The sequence below is a fragment of the Pseudorca crassidens genome, chromosome 19, assembly GCF_039906515.1.
Source record: "Pseudorca crassidens isolate mPseCra1 chromosome 19, mPseCra1.hap1, whole genome shotgun sequence".
Lineage (NCBI taxonomy): Eukaryota > Metazoa > Chordata > Mammalia > Artiodactyla > Delphinidae > Pseudorca > Pseudorca crassidens.
Window position 1 is genome coordinate 28912769 of NC_090314.1, and position 15956 is coordinate 28928724.

The following is a 15956-nucleotide window of genomic DNA, read 5'->3' on the forward strand; positions in this document are numbered from 1 at the left end:
GATATATGTATTTGTATAACTGAATCACTTTGCTGTACACCTGAAACGAACACAACATTGTTAATCAAATATACTCCAATATAAAATAAACTTTTTTTAAAAAAGCTAACCAGGGCTTCCCTGGTGGTGCAGTAGTTGAGAGACCGCCTGCCGATGCAGGGGACACGGGTTCGTGCCCCAGTCTGGGAAGATCCCACATGCCACGGAGCGGCTAAGCCCGTGAGCCATGGCTGCCGAGCCTGCGCGCCTGGAGCCTGTGCTCCACAACGGGAAGGCCACAACAGTGAGAGACCAGTGTACCACAAAAAAAAAAAAAAAAGCTAACGAGCATTCTTTATAATGCATCAAATCATTTTTATGATTTTCACTGAGACTCTGTGACTCAGTGAGATACTGCTCATTCACCTTGGTGATGAGGAACTCTGGCTTAAGCAGCTAGGACCACCTGGTATGCAGGATCTTAGTTCCCTGACCAGGGATTGAACCCATACCCCCTGCAGTGGAAGGGCAGAGTCCTAACCACGGGACCTCCAAGGAATTCCCTGTGTCATTATTATTATCTCGATTTTTATGACAAATATTTAGTTTAAAAATTCAAAAAAATACAGAAATACAAAGAGTAAATCTGAAAGGTCCCCATCACACTTTCTTCTCCCATATCTTTCCTGAGAAATAACAATTTATCCTTCCAAATTTCTCTCTTTCCTCCTTTTTCTTTCTTTATTCCACATGTTTCTTTTTAAATTTTACAATAATTGTTTAATTTTCATAGTATAGGTGTAATGTAAATCTACGTAGCTATTTATTTATTCATTCAGCTTCACTATTACAAACAAAACTGCAAAAAAAATCTCCATTGTGTCTAGATAGCTATAGACATAGCCTCTGATAACTTGGATTTCCACAAAAAATTTCCATGTATAGATAACTTGATAATCTATTGGCCCATCAAATTATACTTACTTTTATAACTTTGAATCTTACTGCAACATAGCATGCAAAGAGAATGTGTCAAAAATCATGTATAAGTGTATCCATTTCCATAAACTTGTAGTATAACAGCATTGGCTCATACCAGCTTGGGAGAGCTGATCCTGCATCTCTTCCTAACTCTGTGTACAGTGACGTCACATTGATAGCTTATCTTATGACATGTTGAAAGCATTTACATCATGGAAATTGCCAAACACTACAAATGAGGAATTTTATTCCCCAGAGAGTCTGTTTACCAGTGTACCACTGCCCATATTCTCACTAATAATAGCTATTTTATTTTAAATGTTTACATTTTATATAAATAATATTTGCCTATTTCTTTCATTTAAATTATTTTCACTTTTTTATGATTCTATTTTTTTATTGGAGTAAAATTGTTTTAAAATGTTGCATTAGTTTCTGCTGTACTAACAGACGTGAATCAGCTTTATAATGGATTATTATTAGACTATTTCATTGTTAAGAAAAGTGAGTTGTAGAGAGAGAGATTAATTTAGAATATATTAACAGAAAAATCAATGTAATTGGTGCAGAATAAATATTAAATATTATCCTTCCTCCCCACCTCCCCATTCCATCCTTGTCCAAGAAACATACGAAGTTTGTGGTGAAGACAGTCATGGAAATCATCCCTCATGTAATTTATAACCCCCATTAATATAACACTTCTCTTTATTCATGAAAGTAAGAACCCATAACCCATATTTAGATAAGATTATAAATTTAATTTTGAGCTCCCCCCAAAAAGGTGTAACAGATTATTCACTGGTCACTGACTCAAAAGAGATCCTTCTCATTCACCTTGGTGATGAGAGACTCTGGCATAAACAGCTAGGTTTCACCATCATTGGTGATACTTGGTATTGCAGAGAGCAAGTAGACAATGACTAACTTAATTTTCTCACCTTTTCCCTGGTTATTGTGTCTTATGTTACCCAATCAGATAAAATTTTCATATGTCTTCTCTTTTATATAACTCTAGTTCAGGTTAATTTTTTTCCCAATTTCATTGAGAAATCATTGACATATATCATTGTATAAGATTAAGGTGTATAATATGATGTGTTTTTTTAAATTTATTTATTTATATATTTTATTTTTGCTGCATTGGGTCTTTGTTTCTATGCGGGGCTTTCTCTAGTTCTGCCGAGAAGGGGCTACTCTTCATTGCGGTGTGCAGTCTTCTCACTGCGGTGGCTTCTCTTGTTGCAGAGCATGGGCTCTAGGCATGTGGGCTTCAGTAGTTATGGCACATGGACTCAGTAGTTGTGGCTCATGGGCTCTAGAGCACAGGCTCAGTAGTTGTGGCACATGGCCTTAGTTGTTCCTCGGCATGTGAGATCTTCCCAGACCAGGGCTCGAACCCGTGTTGCCTGCATTGGCTGGCAGATTATTAACCACTGCACCACCAGGGAAGTCCCAGCAACATGATGGTTTGATTTACATATATTGTGAAATGATTCCCACAATAGGTTTAGTTAACATCCATCTTTTTATAAAAATGCAATGAAAAGAAAAGAAAAAGATTGTCCTTGTGATGAGAACTCTTAAATCTACTCTCTTAACAATTTACTATGTACCATACACCAGTGTTAACTATCTCTAGCAAGTGAATTTTAATGGTGATATTGTGAGCAGGATCCAGGCTGGTGGTGGAGAGGCCAAATTTGTTTGCCGATGTTGAATGAAGAGGAAATCTTAGCATCTAAGTTTAACTGAATTATTTTCTTAAATTTAAAATTAACAGAGGACCAGTTCTCATTTTTTCTTTATATTCTTGAAGTTTAGCACTTTCTCCCTTTCTGCCTCTGAAATGATATTTTCTCTTAAAAGAATCATAGCTTTTTTTAACTGGGCAGTTGAAAGTTTCTCATGATGTATTATGGTCTTACAGTTTGTGTATTGATAATTTTTTATTAATCTATTGACTGGTACATATTTGTAAATAAACAGGAAACATGGTTTAACAAATTCTCTCCCCACTCCCCTTTCTTTTTCTTCCTTCTTCTCCCTTATTTAGAGAAAAGTTGTTTTAAGAATCTAGCACAGATGCCTATATTGTTTCCATCTCTATAGTCTTTCCTCCTGACAACTACTTCCTCAGAAAGTGCAGCCATTTTCATTATTTTTATTATGAAGATGCCCAGACTTTCTCCACAAAACTCTCACTTAAATACAGTATGTCATCATAAACTCATTCCTGGACATTTCTATTTGGCTGTTCCTTAATTACATCATACTCAATATGTTTATATCCAGGATTAATATTTAACTACTAAAAATAGCCACCTTTTACTATGGTCTGAATGTTTATGTACTCCAAATTCATGTTGAAATCCTAACTCCCATAGTTGATGGTATTAGGAGGTGGAGGAGGTGGGGGTTCTAGGAAGTGGGTCATGAGAGTAGAGCTCTCATGAATATGATTAGTGTCCTTATAAAAGAAGTTCTAGGGATGTCCCTGCCACTTCCACCATGTGAGAACACAGAAAAAAGGTATCAGCTATGAACCAGGAAGAGGGCCCTCACCAGAACTTGACCATGTAGAGCCTTGATCTTGGACTTCCAAGATCCCAGAACAATAAATTCTGTTGTTTATAAGCCACCCAGCCATCAGTATTATGTAGTGCTAGCTGTATTCTTACAAGCTATTATAATATTGAAAAGTTATTTTACCTCTCAAAGCCCAGTTCTTCATGTGAAAAGTGTAAGGCTTTTTGTTGTTTAGACGAGATAATAAGATGTTGTACATAAAATGTTTGGAGATACTATGGTCAACATAGTTCAAGAGAGTATGCTATATATGACAAATCACAGCAAAATCCTTTTTGACCCACATCCTATAGAAATGGAAATAAAGACAAAAATAAATAAATGGAACCTAATGAAACTTAAAAGCTTTTGCACAGCAAAGGAAAACATAACAATATGAAAAGACAACCCTCAGAATGGGAGAAAATATTTGCAAATGAAACAACTGACAGAAGATTAATCTACAAAATTTACAAGCAGCTCATGCAGCTCAATATCAAAAAAACAAACAACCCAATCCAAAAATGGGCAGAAGACTTAAATAGACATTTCTCCAAAGAAGATATACAGATTGCCAACAAACATATGAAAGAATGCTCAACATCATTAATCATTAGAGAAAGGCAAATCAAAACTACAATGAGATATCACCTCACACTTCTCTGAATGGCCACATCAAAAAATCTACAAAGAATAAACGCTGGAGAGAGTGCGGAGGAAAGAGAACCCTCTTGCACTGTTGATGGGAATGGAAATTGATACAGCCACCATAGAGAACAGTATGGAGGTTCCTTAAAAAACTAAAAGTAAAACTACCATATGACCCAGCAATCCCACTACTGGGCATATACCCTGAGAAAACCATAATTCAAAAAGAGTCCTGTACCACAATATTCATTGCAGCACTATTTACAATAGCCAGGACATGGAAGCAACCTAATTGCCCATTAACAGATGAATGGATAAAGAAGATGTGACACATATATACAATGGACTATTCCTCAGCAATAAAAAGAAATGAAATTGAGTTATTTGTAGTGAGATGGATGGACCTAGAGTCTGTCATGCAGAGTGAAGTAAATCAGAAAGAGAAAAACAAATACCATATGCTAATGCATATATATGGAATCTACAAAAAAAGAAAAAAAATGGTTTTGAAGAACCTAGAGGCAGGACAGGAATACAGACACAGATGTAGAAAATTGACTTGAGGACACGGGGAGGGGGAAGGGTAAGCTGGGATGAAGTGAGAGAGTGACATGGACTTATATATACTACCAAATGTAAAATAGATAGCTAGTGGGAAGCAGCCACATAGCGCAGGGAGATCAGCTCGGTGCTTTGTGACCAGCTAGAGGGGTGGGATAGGGAGGGTGGGAGGGAGATGCAAGAGGGAGGAGATATGGGTATATATGTATATGTATAGCTGATTCACTTTGTTATAAAGCAGAAACTAACACACCATTGTAAAGCAATTATACTCCAATAAAGAGGTAAAAAAAAAAAGATTACAAAATAAATAATTACAAAAAAAATAATGTGTAGTCATGAATTTCACAAAAAAAATGTTATGGTTGGAATGGTGAAAAAATGCATTCTGTTATTTTACACCAGCTGGTCATTTTAAACTAAGAACAATTGGCACTGACACGTATGTTCATTACTGGGGTTTAGGTAGATCCACTAATCTTGCCCCTAAGGATGTCTTAATATTTTTAATGATGTGTTTCATACCAGGGACTATGGGAAATAGGAAATGTTCCTACAAATGCTATTTTACTTTGTCACCTTCACTTAATTTATTCTATGAAAAGTCAAAGACTAAAATAGGTTCCTAGTTTACTAATAATGCTTACTATATATGTTCCTTCATGTGATTTTATAAAGGAGATTGTGAGAGTTCTTGAAGAATTCTGGTATAAAAATCATTATTCTGCTGTTTACAAATTACTTAAAGTTAATAGTAACAGAAGAATGAATTGTTGATAAAGAAAACTTAGTAACACTTGTTCTCCTCAAGGCTCTTCTCCTTTTTCCTTTTGCATTTTTTTCTTCTTTGTTACAACAGCTTTATTGAGATATAATTCACATATAAAAACCATTTAAAATATTTGGTTTGCAGCATATTCACATAGTTTTGCAACCATAGCCACAATCAATTTTTGAACATTTTTATTACCCCGAAACATTTTAGAATATGTTTTATTCTAAAACATATTCATTTATTCCTGTGCAGTAAGTCCTTAATTTCCTGCAACACTCCCCTTATCCTTAGGCAAACACTAATCTACTTTCTGCCTTAATTAATTTGCTTATGGACATTATATTTAAATGGAATCAACAAATCAACATGATCTTTTTTTCCTGTTTTCTTTCATGGAGCATAGTGTATTTAAGGTTCATCCATGCGGTAGCATGTAAGAGTACTTCATTCCTATTTATTTCTAAATAATATTTCACTGCAGGTTTGTACAACTTTTATTTATTTATTAATAAATTTCAACGTTCATCTAAATTAACCAGAAATAGCAAATACCGTGCTGTCACTTTTAGTTTTATTTGAACCATTTAGTCTCTCTACTTCTATCTGTTATTCCTTTGTGTCATTGAGCACACACTTATCTTTTATCTGTAAACTCAGGCCTCCATGAACAAACTTCTGTTTTTGTCTCAATTATTACTTCCCATTGTTGAAGAGTTATTCCATCATAAATTTAGGAAGCATATACATTTATTCAATAAGTTATGATTCAGTTTATGTTGGTTAACATGGATGTAATTAAAGATTGACACCATGTTTTTTGTATCCATTGGGGATAAAAAATACCAACTAACATTTACAAGACAAATTATTACCTAATATTATCTCACTTGATTCTCACCACAACCTTTGAGAATATATCTACATCTATCATCTGTTTGTCTATCTATGTCTAGATAGATATAGATAGATAGATAGATGATAGATCAGCGTCCTGGAAGCATATACAGTTTGAAACCAGATTCTCTGACCCTTTGACTCCAAGCTGCAATATCTTTACCAGAATGAGCTGCCTTTCAAAAAGCAAAATGAAACATTATAGAACAATTTTTGGTCAACTCCTAACTCTTCCCTGAAAATAGAATCAAGACACTGAGGGGAAATAGATGGATAGCTTTTGGAATCCTCAAAGATCAAAATTGTAATCTCTAACTGTCCTGTGCCTTTGCAGGACAATCTGAATCAGTAAAGTGGAAAATTTTTGCTTACAGAATTGTAGAAACTGAGACATGTAAGCCATAATATTACTTAATTGGAGAATGGAGGTATATTTCACTATGGTCCTGTGTGACAATGTGGAGATAAATCAAAAGAAAGGCACTGGCTCCTGATGATCTTGAAAAACTCAAGACAGGAAATTTTTTTAAAATTCAGTTTACTGATAATAGCTGGTGAAACCTAGAAAAATAAACAGATTGGGAAATAGAACTAAAGCTCTTCAAAGAGAGAAAAAACAACAACAAGACTAACTGGGTGGTCAATGCTATATAACATTCTGATGAGTTACTCTTGACAGCTACTCGAGTTCACAGATGAAATAGACAAAGTGGATGACAAGAAGAAACCAGGAAAACAAGGGCTTTAATATCATTGCAAAAGAGGACCAAAGGGTGATCTTGAGATCTCCAGCAGTGGTCAGTATCAAATGATCAAATTATTAAGGCTTAGGATGGAGGGAGAGCATTAAAGGTTCATAATAGTGCCAATTTTCCTTAACTCAGCAGACATGTTAAGCCAGGAAATAGGTGTGACTAGATGATGTCTGGACTTCAAGGCAGCTTCACCTCTCATGGTCACTCCCATGACTTTTTCTAAAGGTATATTATGAATCCTAGTTAGTACTCAATGGATTAGCTTAGACCCTGGCCCTGCCCTTCCCTTTATTGTTTTAATTATCCTTTCATTGCTTTCACTTCTCAAACAGTTTTTTAAAAATCACCAATCAGTTTTAAATGAATACTACTGTAAAATAAAATAAAGGGAAATTACAAGGAAAATGATCACACATTTGATTATCACAGGAGTGTCAGACTGCTATACAAGTTTCTACCTGATAACTATTTCTGTACTTTTCTTGCTCCAGTCTTATAACAGTTTGGTGACTGGTGACAATCCAGGGGCCATGTTTTAAGAGGCACTAGTTGGCTTGCTGTCTTTATCTTTTCACTTTATTATAATTTAATATATGCATACTCACTATAATTCAATATTATGCAATATATGGATTGTGGTAAACTTAATTAAATTCTAGATGTAAAATTTAATTGAGATTTGTTTTAATTTTTACAAATCACATTGCTTTTAAACCATTTGCAAGATAATGTTAATGTGGTTCAGAGTGTCTCTGAAATAAAGTTTGGTTTTTTTTCTAAAAGAGAGAAATATAAAATGTCAGCTGTGTTGGTCTACATCTCACTACTCTTTACCCAGTACTCTCAAGCTTACACATCCACACTGGAGGACAAAACATTGTTCTTCAAAGTTAAGGTCTGAAGAGGTTCTTGTTAGCTTCTGTTTGCCTTAGGCTGATCAATCAAAATTACTATAAACTTATTTTTCCCTGAATAAGGATCAAGACTAGTTTGCCACAGTGGTTACAAATTGAGAAATATCTATGAGAAAAAATGTTATAAATTTAAATGTTCAGAGTTGTTTATGTTTCTTGTGCATATTTATCATTATCTGACTTTCAAAATATTTGAAAATGAAGACATCATTTTATGTCTCAAAGACTGAATTTTATATAGGATTTCTAATCAATCTGCTTTTATTTGTGTTATGTGATGTCAGTATGCACACTCTAGAGTTTCTCTTGTGTCTTGACCCTTATCCAAATAATTCTGGTATCAACAGATGTCACTAATGATAATTTTACATCTACTTTTTGGGTGAATGATAAGATTCAAGAATGATATAATGTTAAAAGTTAACATATATATAGCATTTTGTATAGGCCTGAAGCCGTTTTAAATGTTTTACGCATATCAATATATTTTGCCTATCAAACAACCTTATAAATTGCACACTGTTTTTCCCATTTTCCATGGTACTATTTTTATGTCTATTTTACTATTTTGTATGAGTGAACGAGTGTTGTCTTTTAGGATAGGGAAGAGTAGGTTCTATTCCCCTTGTTAAATCATTGCAAATGGAATCTATCAAAGATAGTAAGGAAACTTGATAAGCTTTAGTGAATAGACTAAGTAAATAGTTTTCTTATAGCCATAAAGCAGGCTGAACATCCCCATGTTTCCAGTTCACCAGTCAAAACTTTTAGGACAGCAGGCCAAATGACTTCTTTTATTACATCCATTCATGTTAACACTATTAAAAAACAATGTTTCCTTAGCATTAAAAATACACTCTGAAGAACTGCAAAAAGAATCAGAAAAAAAGTAACAAAATGGCAATAAGTACATACCTACAAATAATCACTTTAAATGTCAATAAACTATCATACACAAAGGTGAAAAGCTGAAAGCTGTAAAATTCATCTAAGATCAGGAAAAAGACAAGGATACCCACTCTCCCCACTTTTATTCAACACAGTTTTGGAAATCCTAGCCAGAGCAATCAGAGAAGAAAAAGATATAAAAGGAATTCAAATTGGAAAACAAGCAGTAAAACTGTCAGTGTTTGCAGATGACATGATACTATACATAGAAAATCCTAAAGATGCTACCAAAAAACTACTAGAGCTCATCAATGAACTTGCAGTTTGCAAAATTCATACACAGAAATCTTGCATTTCTGTACACTAACAACAAAAGTTAACAAAGAGAAATTAAAGAAACAATCCCATTTACCATTACATCAAAAATATTAAAATACCTAAGAATAAAACTACCTGAGGAGACAAAAGACCTGTACTCCAAAAACTATAAGACACTGATAAAAGAAATCAAAGATAACACAAAGAGATGGAAAGATATAGCATGTTCTTGGGTTGGAAGAATCAATATTGTCAAAATGACTATACTACCCAAGGCAATCTACATATTCAATGAAATCCTTATCAAATTACCAATGACATTTTTCACAGAAGTAGATTAAAAAAAGATCTTACAATTTGTATGGAGACAAAAAAGACCCCAAATAGCTAAAGCAATATTGAGGAAGAATAATGGACCTGGAATAAACAGGCTCCCTGACTTCAGACAACACTACAAAGCTACAGTCATCAAAAGAGTATGGTACTGGCACAAAAACAAAAATGTAGATCAATGGAATAGGATAGAAAGCCCAGAAATAAACTCACTCACCTATGGTCAATTAATCTATGACAAAGGAGGCAAGACTTACAATGGAGAAAAGAGAGTTTCTTCAATAAATGGTGCTGGGAAAACTGGACAGCTACATGTAAAAAAATAAACTAGAACATTCCTTAACACCATATATAAAAATAAACTCAAATTGGATTAAAGACCTAAATATAACACTGGATATTATCAAACTCTTAGAGGAACACATAGGCAGAACACTCTTTGACATAAATCACAGTAATATATTTTTTAATCCATCTCCCAGAGTAATGGAAATAAAAAACTAAAATAAACAAATGGGAACTAATTACACTCAAAAGCTTTTGCACAGCAAAGGAAACCATAAACAAAACTAAAAGGCAACTCACAGAATGGGGGAAATATCTGGAAATGATGCGAGGGACAAGGGATTAGTCTCCAAAATTTACAAATAGCTCATGAGGCTCAATATAAAACAAACAAAAAAAAATCCAATCAAAAAATGGACAGAAGACATCAATAGACATTTCTCCAAAGATGACAAACAGATGGACAAGAAACACATGAAAACATGCTCAACATCACTAGTGAAAAATGCAAATCAAAACTACAATGAGCTATCACTTCACATCAGTCAGAATGGCCTTCATCAAAAAATCTACAAACAATAAATGCTGGAGAGGGTGTGGAGAGAAGGAAGGGAACCCTCCTACACTGTTGGTGGGAACGTAAATTGGTACAGCCACTATGGAGAACAGTATGGAAGTTCCTTAAATGACTAAAAAGAGACTTACCATATGATCCAGCAATCTCACTCCTAGACATATATCCAGAGAAAAACCTGGTTCAAAAGGATACATGCACCCCAATGTTCATTGCAGCACTGTTAACAATAGCCAAAACATGGAAGCAACTTAAATGGCCATCGACAGATGAATGGATAAATCAGATGTTATATATATATATTCACTAAAATATTATGCAGCTATTGAAATGATGAAATAATGCATTCGCTGCAACATGGATGGACATGGAGATTATAGTAAGTGAAGTAAGTCAGACAGAGAAAGACAAATATGATATGATGTTGCTTATGTGAAGAATCTAGAAAAAAAGATTATATAAATGAACTTATTTACAGAACAGAAAGAGACTCACATACTTAGAGAATGAACTTATGGTTACCAGGGGGGAAAGGTGGGCAGGAGGGGTAAATTGGGAGTTTGGGCTTGACAAGTACTCACTGCTATACTTAAAATAGATAACCAACAAGGACCTACTGTAAAATATATATATATATATATATATATATATATATATATATATATATATAAAGAATCAATCAGAAAGTTTTATATAGAAAGTAATATGACCTGACTTATATACATTAAAATCACTCTGTTGTGAAGAAAATGGATTGGAATAGGTGTGGTAATTGGCAAGAGTGAGAGCAGCTAGACAAATTTAGAAGGAATTGCAAAAGTCAAAAGCAGAATATCTTACCATGGTGGCAGTATAACCAAAAACAGTGAGCTGCTTTCTTTATATTTCAGGAATAAAATTGATTAGACCACCTGGCAGATTTGATGTAGTTGAAGAAGAAAATTGGTGCCAATAAATACATAGATGGCTTAGTGGATATTTTAGACTACAAGATCTTTGTGGGAAAGTAACTGGTCAATTCTTCATTTCTCAGTCCTATCAGCTGATGTAAGCCTATAAGTTGATGTAAGTTGAGGTCACCTTTGCCTCAACTCATTCAGTTCTGTTTCAATCTCCTTCACCTCCCAGCTGAACGTTACTGGAATAAACCTCAGAAAGACTCCTATCCATTGTGACTTGTGTAAATTCTGGCTTAAATTTGCTCAGCAAAAGGGGTTTTCCCTTGAGTTCAAGGTGTACCTATGTTAAGTATTGGATTTCACTTTGACTCATAGGATAGTAGTCAAACTCTTCTCTGTCACCACCAACATTCATATTCAGTCTCATTATGATTCTTTAAAAGACACAGTCTATCCCAGAAAATATTACCTTTGATGATATTCTACATCTCAAACTACAGGCATACTTTGAGATATTGTTTGTTTGGCTCCAGACCACCACAGTAAAGCAAATATCACAATAAAGTGAGTCACACAATTTTTTTTTGATTTTCCAGTACATAGAAAAGTCATGTTTACACTATATTGTATTCTATTGAGTGTGTAATAGCCTTATGTCTAAACAATGTATATACTTTAACTAAAAAATACTTTATTGCTAAAAAATGCTAATCATCATCTGAGACTTCAGTGAGTTGTAATAATTTTGCTTGTGGAGGGTCTTGCCTCAGTGTTGATGGCTGCTGACTGATAAGAGTGTTGGTTACTAAAGATTGGTGTGGCTGTGGCAATTTCTTTAAAAAAAAAAAAACAATGAACTTTGCCACATTAATTGACTCTTCTTTTTATGAAAGGTTTTTCTGTCACATGAAATGCTGTTTGAGAGCATTTTATTCACAGAACTTCTTTCAAAACTTGAATCAATCCTCTCAGACCCTGCTGTTGCTTTATCAACTAATGTATGTAATATTCTAAATCCTTTGTTGTCATTTCAACTCTCTTCTCAACAGCTTCATTAACAGTAGATTCCATCTCAAGAAACTACTTTTTTTTTTTTTGCTCATTCATAAGAAACAACTCCTCATTTGTTAAAGTTTTATCATGAGATTGGAGCAATTCAGTTACATCTTCAGGCTCCACTTTTAACTCTAGTTCTCTTGCTATGTGCACCATATCCACAGTTACTTCCCCCACTGAACCCCTCAAAATCCTCCATGAGTGTTAGAATCAACTTCTTCCAATCTCCTGCTAATGTTATTATTTTTACCTTTTCCCATGAATCACAGGTATTCTTAATGGAATCTAGAATGATGAATCCTTTCCATAAAGTTTCCAATTTACTTTCTCCAGATCCATCAGAGGAATTACTATCTATGGCAGCTATAGCCTTATGAAATGTATTTCTTAAAGAATAAGACCTGATTAAGTTGGAGACAAGATGGCAGAGTAGAAGGACTTGAGCTCACCTTCTCTCATGAAAACACAAAAATCACAACTAACTGCTGAAAAACCATCAACAAAAAAAATTTGACCCTACCAAAAATATATATTCTATATCCAAAGACAAAGAAGAAGCCACAATAAGACAGTAAGAGGGACACATTTGTGAGATAATCAAATCTCATACCCAACTGCTGGGTGACACACAAACTGGAAAATAATTATATCACAGAAGTTCTCCCATAAGAGAGTTCTGAGGCCCATGTCAGGCTCCCCAGCCTGGAGGTCTGGCATCAGGAGGAGGAGCCCCCAGAGCATTTGGCTTTGAAGGCCAGCAGGGCTTGATCATAGGAACTCCACAGTACTGGGGAAAATAGAAACTCCCCTCCTGGAGAGTGAAAACAAGGTCTTGTGTGAAATGGGACTCAGGAAAAAGCAGGGACTTCATAGGATCCTGGGCCAGACCAACCTGCTGATCTTTGAGGGTCTCCTGGGGATGTAGGGGCTGCTATGGCTAACTTTGGGGACAAGGACTCTGGCAGTGGATGTACTGGGGAGTACTCATTGGCATGAGCTCTCCTGGAGGCTGCCATTTTGACACCAAGGCCTGGCTCCACCCAACAGTCTATAGGCTCCAGTGTTGGGAGGCCTCAAGCCAAACAGCCCCCATGCAGGAAGACAGCCCCACCTATCAGCAGACAGGCTGCCTAAAGTCTTCCTAATCCCATAGCTACTCTAAACATACACCTTGACACAGCCCTGTCCACCAGAGGAAAGAGACCCAGTTTCACCCACCAGTGGGCAGACACTGGTCCCTCTCATCAGAAGCCTGCACAAGCCCCTCAACCAGCCTCAGCCACAAGGGGGCAGACACCAGAAACAACAGGAACTACAATCCTGCAGCCTGTGGGACTGCAAACACAGAAAATTAGACAAAATGAGATAGCAGAGGAATATGTTCCAGAAGAAGGAATAAGATAAAACCTCAGAAGAACAACTAAATGAAGGGGAGATAAGCAATCTACCAGAAACAGAATTCAGAGTAATGATATTAAAGATGATTCAAGATATCAGAAAAAGAATGGAGGCACCAACCAAGAAGATATAAGAAATGTTTAACAAAGAGCTAGAAGATATAAAGAACAGAGTTGAAAAATATAATAACTGAAATAAAAAAATATACTAGAAGGACTCAATAGAACAATAAATGATGCAGAAGAACAGATAAGTGAGCTGGAAGACAGAATGGTAGAAATCATTGTCATGGAACAGAATAAAGAAATAAAAGAATAAAAAGACATGAGGACTTAAACTGTCCTCTGGGATTTAAACTTCTGGGACAACAATAAACACACCAACATTCACATTATATGTGTCCCAGAAGGAGAATACAAAGAGAAAGGGCCTGAGAAAATATTTGAAGAGATAATAGCTTAAAACTTCCATTGCTAATGTGGGAAAGGAAACAGTCACCCAAGTCCAGAAAGTGCAGAGTCCCATAAAGGATAAATCCAAGGAGGAACACACTGAAACACATAGTAATCACATTGACAAAAATTAAAGACAAAGGGAAAATATTAAAAGCAACAACGGAAAAGCAATAAATAAAATACAGGGGGACTCCCATAAGGTTATCAGCTGATGTTTCAGCAGAAGCTCTGTAGGCCAGAAGGGAATGGCACAGTGTATTTAAAGTGATGGAAGGGAAAAGCCTACAACCAAGAATACTCTACCCAGCAAGGCTGTTGTTCAGATTCAACACAGAAGTCAAAAGCTTCACAGACAAGCAAAATCTAAGAGAATTCAGCAGCTACAAACCAGCTTTACTACAAATGCTAAAGAAATTTCTCTAGGTGGAAAAGAAAAGGCCACAACTAGAAACAATAAAATTATGAATGGGAAAGCTCATTGGTAAAGGTAAACATAGAGTAAAGGTAGGAAATCATCCATGCACCAATATGATATCAAAACCAGCAATCACGAGAAGAGGAGAGTACAAATGCAGGATATTGGAAATGCATTTGAAATTAGAAACCAGTAACTTAAAACAATCTTGTATATATATAGACTGCTATGTCAAAACCTTATGGCAACCACAAACCAAAAATCTACAATAGATACACACACACAAGACCTGAAAGTTGAAAGTACTTCTTGATCCATGGGCTACAGAATAAACGTTGTGTTAGCAGGCATGAAAATGACATTAATCTCGTTGTATATCTTCATCAGAGCTCTCAAGTGACCAGGTACATTGTCAATGAGCAGTAATATTTTAAAAGGAATCTTTTTTTTCTGAGAAGTATGTCACAACAATGGACTTAAAATATTAGTAAACCATGTTGAAAACAGATGTGCTGACATCTAGGCTTTGTCGTACAATTATTAGAGCACAGGTAGGAGAGATTTAGTATAATTCTTAAGGGACCTAAGATTTTCAGAGCGAAAATGAGTATTGGCTTCAACTTAAAGTCGCCAGCTGCATTAGCCTCAACCTTTGAGTTTTTGAAGCCAGGCATTGACTTCTCTCTAGCTATGAAAGGCCTAGATGACATCTTCTTCCAAAATAAGGCTCTTTCTTCTACATTGAAAATATGTTGTTTATTGTAGTTACCTTCATTAATGTTGTTAGCTATATCTTCTGGATAACTTGCTTCAGCTTCTACATCAGTGCTTTTATGTACTTTTATGTTGCACTTTTATGTTGTGCAGTGGCTTCTCTTTCCTTAAACCTCATGAGCCAACCTCTGCTGACTTCAAACGTTTCTCCTGCAGCTTCCTCACTTCATTCAGCCTTTATAGAATTGAAGAGATTTAGGGTCTTATTCTGAATCAGTCTTTAGCTAAAGGGAGTTTTGTGACTGGTTTGATATTCCATCTAGACAACTAAAACACTTTTTATATCAGCAGAGGGAAGTTTTACATTTTTATCATTTATATGTTCACTAAAGGAGCACTTTTAACTTCCTTCAAAAACTTTTTCTTTGCGTTCATAACTTGGCTAACTGATACAACAGGCCTAATTTTCAACCGACCTTGGCTTTTTACATGCCTTCCTTACTAAAACTAAGTCTCTCTATTCTTTGATCTAAAGTGAGAAATGTG